Source organism: Prorops nasuta, unplaced genomic scaffold (genome assembly GCF_024137725.1).
Source record: "Prorops nasuta isolate Cenicafe-Biocafe unplaced genomic scaffold, Cenicafe_Pnas_1.2 PNAS00034, whole genome shotgun sequence".
Classification (NCBI taxonomy): Eukaryota; Metazoa; Arthropoda; class Insecta; order Hymenoptera; family Bethylidae; genus Prorops; species Prorops nasuta.
In genome coordinates this window covers 2187006-2203455 of record NW_027116831.1, presented here as the reverse complement: position 1 = coordinate 2203455, position 16450 = coordinate 2187006, and positions in this window count along the sequence as shown.

Below are 16450 nucleotides of genomic sequence, written 5' to 3'. Positions count from 1 at the left end.
ACCGCGAGAAAAGAGATTCAACGGAGTCTCTCGCAACTCTGTAAACTCCCTTCTTAGCCCTCACTTTGGGTAGTATCAGGGTCTATCTTCACCCTGCTTTCCGGCATCCTGGGACTCTTCAGGTTGCCATACTTCCTTCGCAAGCTTCCTGGGGCTCTTCAGGTTGCTTATTCTCTTCCTGGTTTCCTGGGACTCTCCAGGTTACCACCTCCTCTCTCGGGCGTCCTGGGACTCTTCAGGTCGCCCTCTTTCCTGTTCCAAACCTTCTGGAACACTTCAGATATCCGCCATGTCTTTTCTTCCAAATCTCCAACCATACTTACTGAGTCTTCGTACTCATCATTTGTCCTTTTTGGCGCAGCGATATTGAGAATGGCGGATTATCCGTGGGCCCACCTCCTGGGCGTAGGCTATGAGGACGAGGAGGACGATGTCCTCGAATTGCATGCCCCCCGGGAGGAAACTGAATTTCGACGGCTGTTCGGCCACGTTCTCCCGGCGGGGCAAAAAGAGAAGCCGGCACCACCACCACCTCCACCTCCAGCACCACGACCACGGGCGAGACGGCAGAAGCCCGTCATCGCCTCTAAAAAGAGCATTGCCTCGGCGAACTGGGCTGGGAAAGTCCTAGACGATCCCAGCGCCAGGGAGCTCGAGCGCAATGCTCAAAAAATCAGAGTCCGCGCATTCGGGCAGGAGATTGAGGTGCCTCTCTATACGGCCCTCAAGCTACGGAGATGGAAGGCCTGGGCCCCACAGGGCAAGATCACCCTGCGGTGGTCTCCGTCATTGGAGCTTCATTCAGCGAAGCTCCACATGAAACTGAAAACTTAGTCGTCTCGTCCCTATCTGTTTTATATCTTTTTATATTTTATTTAGTTTGTAAATAAATCCGTTAAATCTGAATTCACTTTATTCTTCCTTTCTTGACGCCATCGCGTCAACGGGGGGAGTTTGTTCGAGATCGGGAGGAGCAAAAATGATGAGAAGTAGATTCCTCATTTTCTGCTATATCTCCCTATCTCTATTGCGCTTACAAAGGACGGCTAGAACAACAGCGTTTAGCCGCTCCATCTGTCTCTCTCTATCTCTTACCACGGCGCGCTTGCGCGTCTACTGGCCATGGCTAGTCGCGGCCTCGGCACAGCTTGCGCGCTTGGCCACTAGGTGGCCAGCGCCACGAGCAGCTCTCTCGCTGGCAAGTTTCGTGCCGCGGAATTACTTATATGGGTCCTTGATAAGGACCCATCGCACCTCAGCCTTGCTCAACCGACTGCGTAGCAGCAGCAACCGCAGCAACGAAGCAGCCTTTTTAGCCTCAACGGCATCTTGAAGAGCGCCTCCACCGGCGAACTCATCGGGCAAATACTTTGGTAAGTATCACCCACCACCCACTGCCTACCAAGAGGGGACTACCCCTCTGCGGCAATATCCTCCCTCGTAAGGGAGATTTCTCCGGGGACTTCCCGGGAGAAATTAACCCTCTCCTTCCCCTCCACACTGCCTCCGAGGACTACCTCGGACCCTGTGTTCCGACCCTAAACTCCAGGGCTCTCGACAGAGTCGGGTAGTGGGAGGGGTAGAATCACCCTAGGGGTTGGGGTGGCTCGGAGCCACCATAGCTCTTGGAGAAGGAGGCTGAAGGGTAAGGGGACTTCCCCTTCCCTAAAACCACTTCTCCAACTCCGCTTCCTCCCATGACTGGGGATTTTACTAGGGAATACCCTAGGGAAAATTGTCCAGTCCGGGAGCTTATAAGTCCGCGTTCCTTTCTGGGGAATTCTAGTCTCTGGGGTTCTTGGGAATCTTCGGTTACCGAAATTCCCTAGAATTTGACGACGACAAATTCCCTAGGAAGTCGATCATTTTAATCTAGCGGTTCTTTTGTAAATATATTGTAAAATTTTGTACAGTTTATTTATTTAAATAAAAACTCCTTTTACCTCTTATTTTTGGCTTTGAATATTTTATTCTAGAATAAGACCTTCCCTTCTGACCACAGGTTCGGAGCCAACTTGGGACATTGTTTCGCACACTCCCTCTTTCATTTGCTCCCTGTGCTCTGTCTTTTTATTCTCTCTTTCTGCCTGCTGAAAAGCGGCTATTCGCCTGCTGAAAAGCGGCCATACGCCTGTTGAAAAGCGACCATACGCCTGTTGAAAAGCGGCCATACGCCTGTTGAAAAGCGGCCATACACTTGTTAAAAAGCACGATTTGGTTTGCTAAAAAGCGTCAATTAAAGATTCATAATATTACGTATTTTTTACTAATATTAAATATTATTATCAATTTAACATCTGTATATTTACTGGTATAATATACAAATTGTTGATAACAGCCATCATGAAGCTTTGCGCTAGAAATGAAGAAATTATTAAAAATGGCCAGTGGTTGGAGGATGAGCACATGAATCGATTTTTTCATATATTAAAATCATGCTCCAATTATAATCCACAAAGTACACTATTAGTTCAGATTCCTAATAATATAGAAAGTGTACCAAAAAATTTAAAACATATTCAAATATTACATAGCTGTGATGATTTTAAATCTAATCAAGGCGGTCATTGGGTTTGTTCTTATTATGACGGTAAATCAATATATATTTATGATTCATTGAATATGAAAAGGTTGCATGCCCATCATAAAACATTTTTTAAAAGATTGTTCCCATATTATAATTTGGACAATGAATCAGTTATATTTCCAGTAGTGCAATCGCAAAGAAACGGAAATGATTGTGGAGTATTTGCTATAGCATTCGCCACGTCTCTTTTATACAATATTAAACCTAATGAAGTTTTATATGATCAAAAGTTAATGCGTCAACATTTGATACAGATTTTAAAATCGAATCGCTTAGATCATTTTCCAATTATACAGAGACAAAATGAAAAAGCTAAAATTGTTACGTTTGAGGTATTACAAAATCGTCATAAAGCAGCTTCTCGAAAAAGAGAATTAAGAAAAAAGGAAAGTGAAGAACAACGTTTAGATCGGTTGAAAAAAGCTGTTACTTATATCAAAGAAAAGCGAAAACCCGATAAAGAAAACAAAGCTATTGGTGATAGTAAAAAGGTATGTGATAATGAAAATAATTTGAGATTAAGTTTAAGTATTGATACGAACGATAGTATTTTAATGATCAATAAAAGTGAAATATCGTTTCAAGGAGAAGAAACGAATGATGATACTTACAAAAAAGACCAAGAAGCTAACATTCAATATTTCAAAAATAATAAATATAAGAAAATTGAAAGGGTAGATAATATGTATAAAAATGCCAAGAGTACAGATATCGATGTACAGAAAGAATCAAATTATTTCAGTTTAAATACCGAAAATACACAAATTAATGTATCTGAAAATATTTCCAATTTGAATTCTACATCTAAGAAACACGCTTTGTCAAACATTTGTGAATATGAACTTTCCTCACATCCGAAACTGTTTAAATTTAATAATTATTCACTTAATTGTGATGATAGATATAGTAATAGAGCAGTGGCGAAAAAAATATATTATGAATTAAATAAAAAAGATATTATAAGAAAACGAAAAAGATTTTATGAATCAAATAAAGAAGCTACATTAAAACAACGGAAGGTATCGTATGAATTAAATAAAGAAGCTATACTAAAACAACGGAAAGTATCGTATGAATCAAATAAAGAAGCTACATTAAAACAACGGAAAGGATCGTATGAATCAAATAAAGAAGCTACATTAAAAAAACGAAAAATATCGTATGAATCAAATAAAGAAGCTAAATTAAAAAACATAAAATATCGCATAAAACAAATAGAGAAGCTAGACTAACGAAAATGAAATTGTCATATGATGTTAATAGAGAAGCTATATTAGAAAAGAAAAAAAAATCATATAAATCCAATAAAGAAACTATACTGAAAAAAAGAAAAATATATTACGAAACTAATAAATCAGCAAAACATTATGTTGCAAAGAAAATTATTAATAAATACAATCGCATTAATAGACAAAACAATAATATAGCGCTAAAATTTACTGCTGAAAGGTACATACAAAATTTAACAAAAACTATCGGCATTCCTTCGCTAACAGAAAGTAGAATGGAAGCCGAACACATAATAAAATGGTGTTTATATACTCGAAATTTGTATATTACGAGCATGAAGAAAAATTTAAAAGAAATTAAACAAAAGGCTGAAGTTTCTGTAACTCGGTCTAAACAATGTACTTCTATAGATATTATGAATAAAGTGAATTCTTTATGTGGATTGTCGAAACATATTGCTTCCTCGGAACAATATTTCTATGAAACTTCTTACTATGCAATGAGTGAAATTGTTGAAGCAAATTTAGATTTCTCTGTGAGCACAGGGGAAGATTTTCCTACTACTAGAAGAGATTTTGAAAGAAATATTAATGAAATTATCATGAATTCTGAGGGTAAATGTATTAATATCATGCCTATTTTGGAATCCAAAAATAAAACTAAGAAGATATGGCATTGTAATTTTCTTTGTAAAATTAAAGATGCTAATTTAATAAATGATTTAAAAGAATTTTATGAAAATTTATTACAGTGTACCTTAAAAAAGTTACACAAATTTATAACGGATACAAACCGTTGTTCTAATAAAGTAAATCATAACAAACTCGGCCATTCACGTGGTTGTTATATAAATTATAAGCTTTGTAGGTCAAAATTTATAACAACACAAATACTGTCTTCTCATTTTCCTGAAGTGAGGTACATTAAAAGATTGTTATACGATTTGATGGCTTTAGATGCAAAACTTAAAAATTTGGACAAAGCTTTGAATGAAAATGACGTCAATTTACTGCAAGAGATATCGAAGGAAGCTCAAGAAAATGCTGCAGCACATAGAGAGAAATTCACAGAAATTAATTTAAATGAAGACGACATAAAATCTCAATATTTTCTTGCCTTCAAAGCTTTTACAAAACGTTCTATCGATATACCGAAATGGTCTTGCATTTCTTGTGAAAAGTTATGTTTTGAAAGAAATGTAACGAGAATAAAAATTTGTAATAAAACGTATGGCTCAAAACTTTGGAGCAAGCTGCTGCAGCATATAGAATTTAAAGAGAATGATGCTGCTTATATTTGTCAGTATTGTAAAAGTAAAATTCGTTTTAATATCATGCCACCTACGTGTATTTTGAACAATTTAGATGCAAAGAAAGTACCAGAAGAAATAGAAAGCCTGAATGATTATGAACGAATCCTGATTCAAAGAGCTAAAGCATTTCAAACTGTTTTGCGAATGGGAACTGTTATGAATAAAAATATACCACATAGGGGCATGATTCCTAAAGTTAAAGGTAGAACATTCCATCTGCCTTTGCCATTGGAAGAAACATTTAAAAAAATTTGTCCTTCGCATGTACCAATAAATATAAATCATGAATTGTACATATTAGTAAGAGGAATTCCTACTAAATCAAATATTGTATGGGAAAATTTGGTGGATGTAAATAAAGTATGGAACGCTTTGTTATGGCTGAAAGATAATAATCCCTTGTATTCAGAAATAGTATTACCTACATCTTCTGATGCCTTGTTATTACAGTCTGATTTAAGAGACACTGAATTCCAAATAGATGATGACTTGAGAGAAGACGATGAAATATTGGAAGAAATAAATAACGACGATAAGGAAAACAAAGCTTTAGTAACACAAAAGTCTCAATCTGATTCATATTATGATCAGTATACAATTTATCCAATGTATGAAGGTAGAACTAATGAATCGGCAACTGAGCTTTTTCAAATGCTGAAAATTCATGATCGTCCATTGGATTATAATTATAAACAATTAGACGTAATGTGCTTTCCAGATTATTTCCGTATGGAATTAATGGACAACATGAAAACCGAAGTGTTCGTCTTAGTGATTTCGAATTTATTAAATCAAGGCTTATGCCCAAACATTCACGATATCGTTTAAATATACAATACTTATTTTATTTAGTACACGACAGTAACATACGAAACATTAATGCTGGTATATTTCATAAATTAAATATTACGAATCCTCGTGAAAAGTATACGGCTTCTAGTTATCTAGAAAAGTTGTCAAAACATCAACTGGAAACTAATTTAAAAACTATTTTTGGTAGGTTACGCAATACACCGCAATTTTGGATTAGACCAAGATGCATGTTGAAATGTATGATTCATAACTACGGACCTGCCACATGGTTCTTGACACTTAGTCCGAGCGAATGGCTTTGGTCAGATATGATTGAATATCTTCGTGAAATAAATAGTCCCAAATCGAAAACCATGTCAATAAATGAGCTTATTGCTTCCGATCCGATATCAGTATCTAGATTTATTAAAAATAAATTACAAGCAATAATTGATTTTATAACTTCACCTGACAATCCTATTGGAGAAGTCTCGCATTACTTTATACGTAGAGAGTATCAAGGTAGAGGTACTCAACATTTTCATATGTTAATTTGGATAAAAGATGCTCCAATAATTAATGAATCTTCTAATGAAGATGTAGCAGCTTTTATTTTAAAGTATATTACTTGCAGAATGCCATCCCAAAACATTTCTCCTGAATTATATAGACGCGTTGATAAACACCAATGACACAAACATAACAGTTATTGTTTACGTGCTAAAAAAACCAAAAATAAGACTAGTCAGATTTGCAGATTTGGTTTTTCTAGACCAATTACTGATACGTTATTAATCAGAGACGTAGCTGTATCCATGGGGCGCCGAAAACAATTGAAAACAAAGAATAGACTTTACGACTTACCACGATCACAAGAAGAAGTTAATATTAACGATTATAATCCTGCAATTCTTTGTGCATGGGAAGGAAATATGGATATACAATTCGTCGGAGAAAAATCGACTTTATTAACGTGGTACACTACTAAATATGTATCTAAATCAGAAAAAAGTAACATAACAGACACACTGGACGTTATAAATTCTACTAAATCTATACGTAGTAATTTATGGAATATTGGAATGCGAATGTTAAATAATAGGGAGTGTGGTGCGTTAGAAGCTGCAGATTGCTTGTTAGGAATTCCGTTATTTATAACAGATCCAAAAACCACTATTCGATGGGTAGATGTTCATATGATAAGTAGGAGAAAATTAAAAACTCGTAAGGAAATTGAAGCTTTGAGTCCCGATTACACGGACATATTTTGTCACTCAATGATAGATTATTATTATCCAACCAGGCCTAAGAAACTTGAATCTACATGTCTGTATGATTTTGTAAAATGGTATGATACAGTTAAACAGGCACCTATTAGAAAAGTGGAGCATTACAAAACAAATGATAATTTATATTTGAAAAAACGTTCAATTGGCTGCTTAATTAATCATTATCATTATAACATACAAACGCAACCAGAAGCATATTTCTATGCATTACTATTATTGTTCAAACCTTGGCGAAATACTGATGAATTGAAGTGTGGATGTAATACATACGCAGAAGCGTTCGTATCAGTACAGTCAGAACTTGTAGATGGATTAAAATATCATGAACGTATTTTAGAAATTCAGAAAGGAATGGATTACATGAAAGAATTAATTAATAAAAATATTGAGGAAAGTAATGAAGGTGCTAAATGTTCAAATGATTTATCATTAGAATGTGTACCTATAGAAGTAGAAGGCGCAATGAAAGACTTTCAAGATGTACAAAATAAGTACGAAGATTTAGATGTTTCACAAATGATATCAGAGTTGAATTCTGATCAAGAAAGGTTTTTTAATAAAGTGACAACAACTTTATCTACCGATCATGAAATTCTTAGACTTTACGTTAGTGGTGAAGGTGGTACGGGTAAAAGTTTCTTAATAAAAGCTATAAGATGTTGGATAAAGAAAATCATGAAAAAAGATGTCATTGTCAGTGCTCCCACGGGAATAGCAGCTTTTAACATTGATGGTCTAACGATTCATAGAGTGTTTCAACTGCCGGTAGAACATGGACGTACAGCTAAATATACAGAATTATCAGACGTAGCAATTAAAGTTATTCGTGAAGAACTTAAAAATGTTACATTAATAATTATTGATGAAATATCCATGATTTCAAATGTAACGTTAATGTATATACATCTTAGATTAGTAGAAATATTCAATACTAAAGACTTGGATAATGGTTGGTTTGGAGGAAAACACATATTATTTTTTGGTGATTTGTTACAATTGCCACCTGTACGTGATAAACAACCTTTCATAAAATTATCAAATGTCGATATTGAAAATTACATAGGCACTTTAGGTTCTTATGACTTATGGACCAATTTATTTTCCTATGACGAATTGACAATTAATATGCGACAAAAGGCTGACAATACTTATAAAGATATTTTATCGAGAATTAGAATTGGTACTGTACAAGATTCGGATACTAAGATTTTACTTTCAAAAAAGATAAATTTCAAAAGTATTAAAATTGAAGATCGAATGCAAGAATTATGTGATTTAATTTCTACTTTATCGTCTGATACTGTTTGCTTACTACCAACCTGTAGCCAGTGCGATACTTTGAACGAAGCAATGCTAAACAGATTAATGACTGACGAGATACAACTGATTGCTCATGATGCAACAGTTTGTCCAATGTATTTAAAGAAAAAAGTGTTACAAGTATTAAATACTGAGGATGAAGATAGTTCTCGAACAGCTGGATTATCCAGAATAATACGTATTAAATTAGGATCTCGTATAATGTTAAGAAGAAATATTGACATTACATTAGGTCTTGTCAATGGAACGATAGCTACGGTTAAATCAGTAACACGATCCGTTGATAATAAGAACGATATTGAAAAAGTGCAAATCCTATTGTCCACCGGAGTAGAGTTTACGCTTGAACGCATAAGTGTTAAATTTGAGGTAATGGATAGAGTTTACGTTATAAGAAAGCAATTTCCTATATGTCTCAGTTATGGCATGACGGTTCATAAAAGTAAAGGATTAAGTTTGAAGACTGCAGTTGTAGATGTAGGTAATTCTATCTTTACTTGCGGTCAAGCATACGTTGCTCTTTCAGGAGTAACAGCATTAGAATGTCTGTACATGATTAATTATGATCCAGCTTCTGTGAAAGCTAGCGAATTGGCTATAATAGAGTACAATCGCCTTCGGAAACAATTTAGACCTGAATTAGAAAATATAAGTGTTTATAAAGGAAACACTAGAAAAATGCTTGACACTATGTGGATGATTCCAAAGGGTATTCAAGAATGTCAATTAATTGAAAGTGAAATACCTAATAATTTAGTGTGAAATGTTAGAGGTTTTTAAGCAATAATAAAATTTATTCCTATGCAAATGCTACTATGCAATGCATTTTATATTGTTCCTCTATTAGAAGCGCCATATTTACTTTGGACGATAAGGATGTTATGAGACGTTTTATGAATGTCTATCAAACTAACAAAAGTATTGTTACTCTTGACGATGTTAGGCAATGCTTAGGAAATACGTACCACAATAATCGCAAACAAGATGCTGGTAAATTTATTACAGATTTTTGCAGTCATTTTCATTTTATGAAGTCAATGGTAGAAAATAACTTTACTACAACTTCACGGTGTGTTACATGTAATTACACAAAACTGTATAATTCTTCGACCTTTTCCATTTCACTTAACATACCCAAAAAATCCAAAAAGTCATATGATTTGACTGAATTAATAAAACAGAATTATTCAATATGGATTAAAGAAGAGATACGTTGTCAATATTGTAATGGCATGGAACAGCTTAAAAAAGTTGAAATAACCACGACAAGTAAGGTGCTTATTGTTCAGCTGGTACTTTTTAAACAAGTAAATGATCAATTTACAAGAATTCAGCAATGTGGAATAAAAAGTATTCCAACTACAAAATTGCGCATTAATGACAATTCTTATAAAATTATTAGCGCAATCTTTCATAATGGTACAACTATTGACGAAGGATACTACATTTCTATGTTACGTCATAGTGGTTCTTCTTGGATAGTTGTAGATGATGAAAAGATTACCTATACAAATTGGCCTCGTAATGCAAAAAATATTTATATATTATTTCTTGAAAAAATGTAAATTAATAAAAATATGCATTTTACTTAAATATTTTTATATGTTGAAAGTATGTTTATTGATTATGAAAAATTTGATCAAATTTTTATTATAGTGAAACTGAAAACATTACAAAAGTAGCCTGCGCATTAATTATGAAGTTCATTTATGTAAAATGCATTACAAATATCAATAAATTCCATGTGTTGACTGTGATATTTTTTCAATATTAATATATATATATTTTTATTAGTTAAGCGCTGTTGTTTCAAAACATGAGAAATGTGGAAATTTTCTTTAAATTCTGTAGAATTTAAAAGAATAATTTAATTTTTTAAATATATACTCTCTTACAAAACGTTATGAAATCCCCCAAAAAACAGACTTCGCCTGTAAAAAAAGGCGGCAAGTACATAAACCATCTAGCATAAATGATATAGTAAAATTATCCAATTAAAAAAAGTAGTGAAATCCAAATATTAGGCAAGCATATTTTTTTACCTTAGCAAAAGTTAAATTTTCGAAAAAAAAGGAACAAAATGTCACTTGCCGGGCCCGTAATGTCTATGAACAGTGGGAAATGAATCGTGTGTTAGATTCAGCTATATCGTAGTACAGAAAATTTCATGTTAAAATACAGAGTGAAGTTAGCCGAACCACGACGACTCTATTTCTCACTGTACATGGACATTACGGGCCCGGCAAGTGACATTTTGTTCCTTTTTTTTTCGAAAATTTAACTTTTGCTAAGGTAAAAAAATATGCTTGCCTAATATTTGGATTTCACTACTTTTTTTAATTGGATAATTTTACTATATCATTTATGCTAGATGGTTTATGTACTTGCCGCCTTTTTTTACAGGCGAAGTCTGTTTTTTGGGGGATACTTATATTTGTAAAGAGGAAGCTTGTCAGTTTGAATGTAGGAGTAAAAAGTTATTTCACAAACATTTGTACGAAGAAATAAGAAAAAGTAAAAACGGAATATTATGTGGGTACAAAAACTGTTCAACAAATACAATTTTTAAAAATGTTAATTCTTATTCAGTACATTTATGTAGAAATCACAACACTCTTCATAATAATGTATCAAGGGTTAGTGAACTAAATGTAAACCAATTCTGTGACGAAAACTACGATTTAAATGAAACGAATAATATGATGATAGAAAATATTATTAAAGATGATAAATTTGATAGTTCGATCAATCATATGAAAGATATAGCGCAATTATATATACAATTAACAACAAAATATTTTTTAACTGAATCTGCTTTACAGGCAGTAAATGATGGTATAATATCTATTATTCATCTTTCGTAAGAGAATTTTTTAAATAATTTGCAGCAAAGTATTTTAAAAGTTGATGTAAAAGAACAAGTTGTAGACATTTTTAAAACTAGTCAAGACATGATTACAAAAGCTTACGGCCCACAAAATGGTCTTTTTAAGAGTACATATTTTAGAAATAAATACTATATTGAAAATTTTAATATAGTCATGCCATTAGAAATTAACTTAGGTACAAACAATACTCATAAAAAGTGTCACTATCATTACGTTCCTATTTTAGAGACCTTAGATGCATTATTAAACAATAAAGATGTGCGAAATTTTTGTTTAAACCAACAAAATAATTGCGAGATTAATGAATCTATACTTGTTGATATTCAATGTGGTAGTGTAATAAAAAAGAATTCTTTTCTGAAAAAGAAAAAAGTATTGCAGTTAATTCTATATCAGGACGCTTTTGAAATCTGTAAGCCTTTAGGATCTTCAAGAAAAAAATTTAATCTTATTGGAGTGTATATGGTATTAGCAAACTTGCCATCATATTTACGATCAAAAGTTCAAAATCTACAACTTGTTTTATTATGTTATGAAAAATATCTTACAGATTTTGGCTGGAATAAAGTATTGGCGCTTTTAATTAATGATATTAAAATCTTAGAAACACGAGGCATTAGTTTAATAATTGATAATCAAAAATTGACTTTTTGCGGTACTGTAGTTGCTACGTTAGGAGACAATCTGGGAAGTCACCAGATTGGTGGTTTCACAGAAAACTTCAGTAAATCAGATTATTTTTGTCGGTTTTGTGAAAAGTCTCAAAAAGTAATTGACGTAAGTAATAAATGTTCAAATATTAATAGGAACCCGTAAAATTATAAAAAGTGTTTAATTGAAGTAGCAGAAACGTCAAAAATTGTTAAGGGAGTAAAACATGATTCACCTCTAAATCAACTAAATTATTTTCATGTATGCAACCCAGGTTTACCATCCTGCATAGCACATAATATTTTCGAAGGCATTGTACCATATGATTTAATGTACGCAATTAAACATTTCATTAAAAATAACTGGTTTCAGTACGGATTCTTAAATTCTCGATTATCCAAAATTAATTTTAGTAATGAAAATACCAATATTACTATTCCTTTCATTAAAAACTCTTGTAAATTATCCGGGACTGCTAGCCAAATTAGAAGACTATTATTAATTTTTCCTGTAGCTATTTTTGATTCAATTAAAAATGTTAATGATGATGTCTGGGCTATGGTATTATTACTTCGTGATATTTCTCTACTTGTATGTGCCCCTGCTTTATCATTAGGACAAGTAGGCTTGTTACAAGAAAATATAAACGATTATTTGTTATTAAGAAAGAAGTGTTTTCCATTTGCAAAATTGAGACCAAAACATCATTACATATCCCATTATCCGTCTTTAATATTACATTTTGGCCCACTTAAGCATTTATGGACTTTAAGGTTTGAGAGCAAACACAGGTACTTTAAAAACATTATTAAAAGCTCACAGAATTTTAAAAATGTTACGCAATTACTTGCAAATAAACATCAATTTCTACAAAGTCAGCCAGAATTTTCATACTCTTCTTTTGTCGAAGCAAATAAGGCTGATAAGTATAATGCAATAAATTTTTCCAACTATACTTCTACTCTTGTAACAAAATTTTTAATTGATAATAAAGATGAAAATATTGAATTTATAACTTCACAAGCTATGTTTAAAGGCATAAAATATAAGGAAAAAATGTCTGTTTGTGTCGGGAAAAATATTTACGGGTTTTACATTATTTGTAATATAAAATTTATTTTAATAGACAAAAGCTATTCAAAAATATATTTTATGGGGTTCACAAAAGAAATTGTACTAAACAGTGATCTAGGGATTTATGAATTATTTGAATTGAAAATGAAAATCATAAAAGAATAGAAAAAATGTCAATCTTCCCTTATTCCTCTCTACTATCATCAAGTCCTCTGCTTACAATTTCACTTGAATCGGTACCTGGCTATCTCTTCAAATATACACCTATCGATGTTTAATAAGCGTCTTATTATTACTGTAAGTATGAGAAGAACCATTATTTAATCATTTTTTAATGATTAAAATCTTCTTTTAGATGTCGTCGTTCTTCAAGATCTGGTCTGCAGATAGGAAACATAAAGTTTCTATTATAGTAAAGGAGTCCGAAAATATGATGTTTGAAGTTGTTGCTAAAGGAAGCGCAAAACTTGGTATTAATGGAAGCTCTATTGTAATAGAAAAAGATGGAACAACTATAGATGACACTGATGTCTTAAAATTTTTTGCCGGTGAAGTTCTAATATTATTAGAATCTGATCAGCTGTAGTCAGCACCAAATTTAGACATTAGTAGTATTTTAAGTGATGATACACTTTCAATAGCTTCCAGTGATCTAGTGTCAGATTTTTCAAATGACTCCATATTGACACAATCTGCCCTTCAAAAATCAGATTCTGCGACTATTAAGAAGAAATCTAATTTTGAAGAAACGTGGGCTAACTTTAATATTCCATGGGACAGCCTAGATACATCAATTAAGAAGGAATTAGAAGCTGGTAATCGTACGAAATATATTATAACTACGGTTATAAATCGCACAGTTTCGGAAATGCGAAGCATTCAACAATTTATACCTGCAAAAGCATTTAAAATTGTTGCTAAAAAGCTTGTGGACAAATACCCAAAAACATTTAAAGATATGGACGACGAAGGACAATCCTTTGGAGATGGAACTTTATCAATGTACAATAAATTATATGATCGTAACACGTACCTTAACCGACCTCACATGAAACGGTCTCTTACACGAACTTTAAGTATTCCATTAAACAAGCAAAGAAAAATCCTGTCATCCAAAGCAGGTTGCAGTAACTGGCAGCTTGAAGAGCATTTAGAAACAGAAACATCTGAATCCATAGAAGAAAAAAGAACGTATTTGAATCAAATAACGTTAAATTCCAACTTATTGAATAATAATGATGAGCGCAGAAAAATTGATCTTTATTTAGAAGCAACTTATCCTAGTCAAAGACTTTTCCTTAACAATGTGGAAAAAGCTCCTACAATTCTGGATATAAAAACATCGTGGCCAATATTGCTACATAAGGAAGGTCTATTCTGGCATTATCAAAAGCTCATGGATCACTCTATAAAATTACTGGAAGAAGAATTTAAAAAAAAAAAGAAGAAAATACTTACCTTTGGGCATAATAAAAGGCTGTTAGATAAAACAGTAACAGGAGAAGAAATTCAATGCGTTAAAATAATAATGAATTATTTCAAGGAAGACTTTGGGACATTATTTAAGCGATATAATGTGAGTAAATAATTATAGTTATCTCTGTATTTTTTTTTTACTTAAGTATTGATGCTAATGTAATATTTTATTTGCAGGAAGGGACCAATTTAAATGAATTAGAAACATCTATTGTTGCTCCTTGTATAATAATTGTGGGTAAGTTTTTTAAATTACAATTTGTACTAATGTATAATAATAATATCTTGATTAACAAGCAATCTTTTATATTTTTTATGTTCACAGACGATACAGTAAAGCCAATCTACTACTTATTCATTGAAAAGCACCGAGTTGAAGCAGCCGATAACATGATTGAAGCTTTGCAATTAATGATGGCATCGTACTTTGTATTTAATATGCAGTACCCTTCAGGACACGTCTGCACTTTGGAATTTTTTCAAAAGTATTACCTCAAAATTCATCCCGATGTAGGCACTAAGTCCCGTAAGTCAACCATAAAGCTAAAAGTATTATCACTTTTTAACAAATTGCGATATACTGATGAGGAACTTACTCGTGAATAACGCCATAATTAAAAGGGCTACTATACTTCTTCTGTTTATTAGAATGTAAGATTTTTTAAGACTGTTTAACATTGAAAAGTTCTTATATTGAAGATAATTTTTTGTGCATCTAGTATCTAGTCGATATCAGCCATAAAAGTTTAGTTAATTTTAACGTCATTACTCGCTACATTTATCATCAATGAATAAATCATTTAATTTTTAATCGATAGTTTTTCAAGTACTTTAAATTTTCCGGTTAAATGTAGAGAAATAAACGAATTACACTGTATTTAAATAAGGACTGCAGTCATCTTTTTGTTATTAATATAATTTAAAATGTATTACTTTATATCACAGTTACTTTGTAAAAGGTAGAGCTTTAATAAACTGTTTTATAAAAAAAAAGAGTATAATTTATTTTTCCAATTGTACAATTAAAATTTACATTGACAACTTTACTTCCTCTTATAATAATAGTATTAATAAGTTCTGTATTAATTCATATTGTAATTTTAATTTTACAATTTGCGATCGTAGAATTATCAATTCAGAAAGTAATTTTTGGAAACATTTATTTAATTTTAAAAAGTAGCTTAGTAGTTTTTGAAACCATTCATGTAAATTTAAATAAAAGTTTGGTAAGTTTTGTAGTCGGTTATGTAAATTTAAATAATTTTTCAGTACTTTTCTGAATTGAATCATATTATTTTACTTGTCAATTTAAAGGTACTATCATTGTTTGTAATTATTTCACATATAGAAGGTAAATTTAGTAAACATATTTGTAAATATACTATTTTTAATAAGATTTTTACAATATAAATCAAATTTACATCTGTCTGTGAATTTACTATGAAAATAGTAGGAACGTTTATTACCTATTATTTTCATTGTAATTTTACAAAAAAAATTTTTACAGTGTTTGCGGGCAAATCACACATTCCGCAAATGACAATTCCTTTCACGATACATTTCGATCCATTTATTATTACCTCAATTCCTTTATATAATTGATCTAAACTATCGTGCAAAGGTTCCAAAAATAAATTAGGATTCGGTTTTTTTTCTCCAAACCATAAATTTGCTAACAATAAATTTTGGATTCGATAACGTTTGTTATGTGGCAATTCATTTATTATGAAATAAAAGGGCCAAACTGTAAATTTTGAGGATTTAAAAGGACTAATGCCATCTGTGTACCAGGTTAATTGAACGATCAAACGAACTTACCTGTACGTGAAGT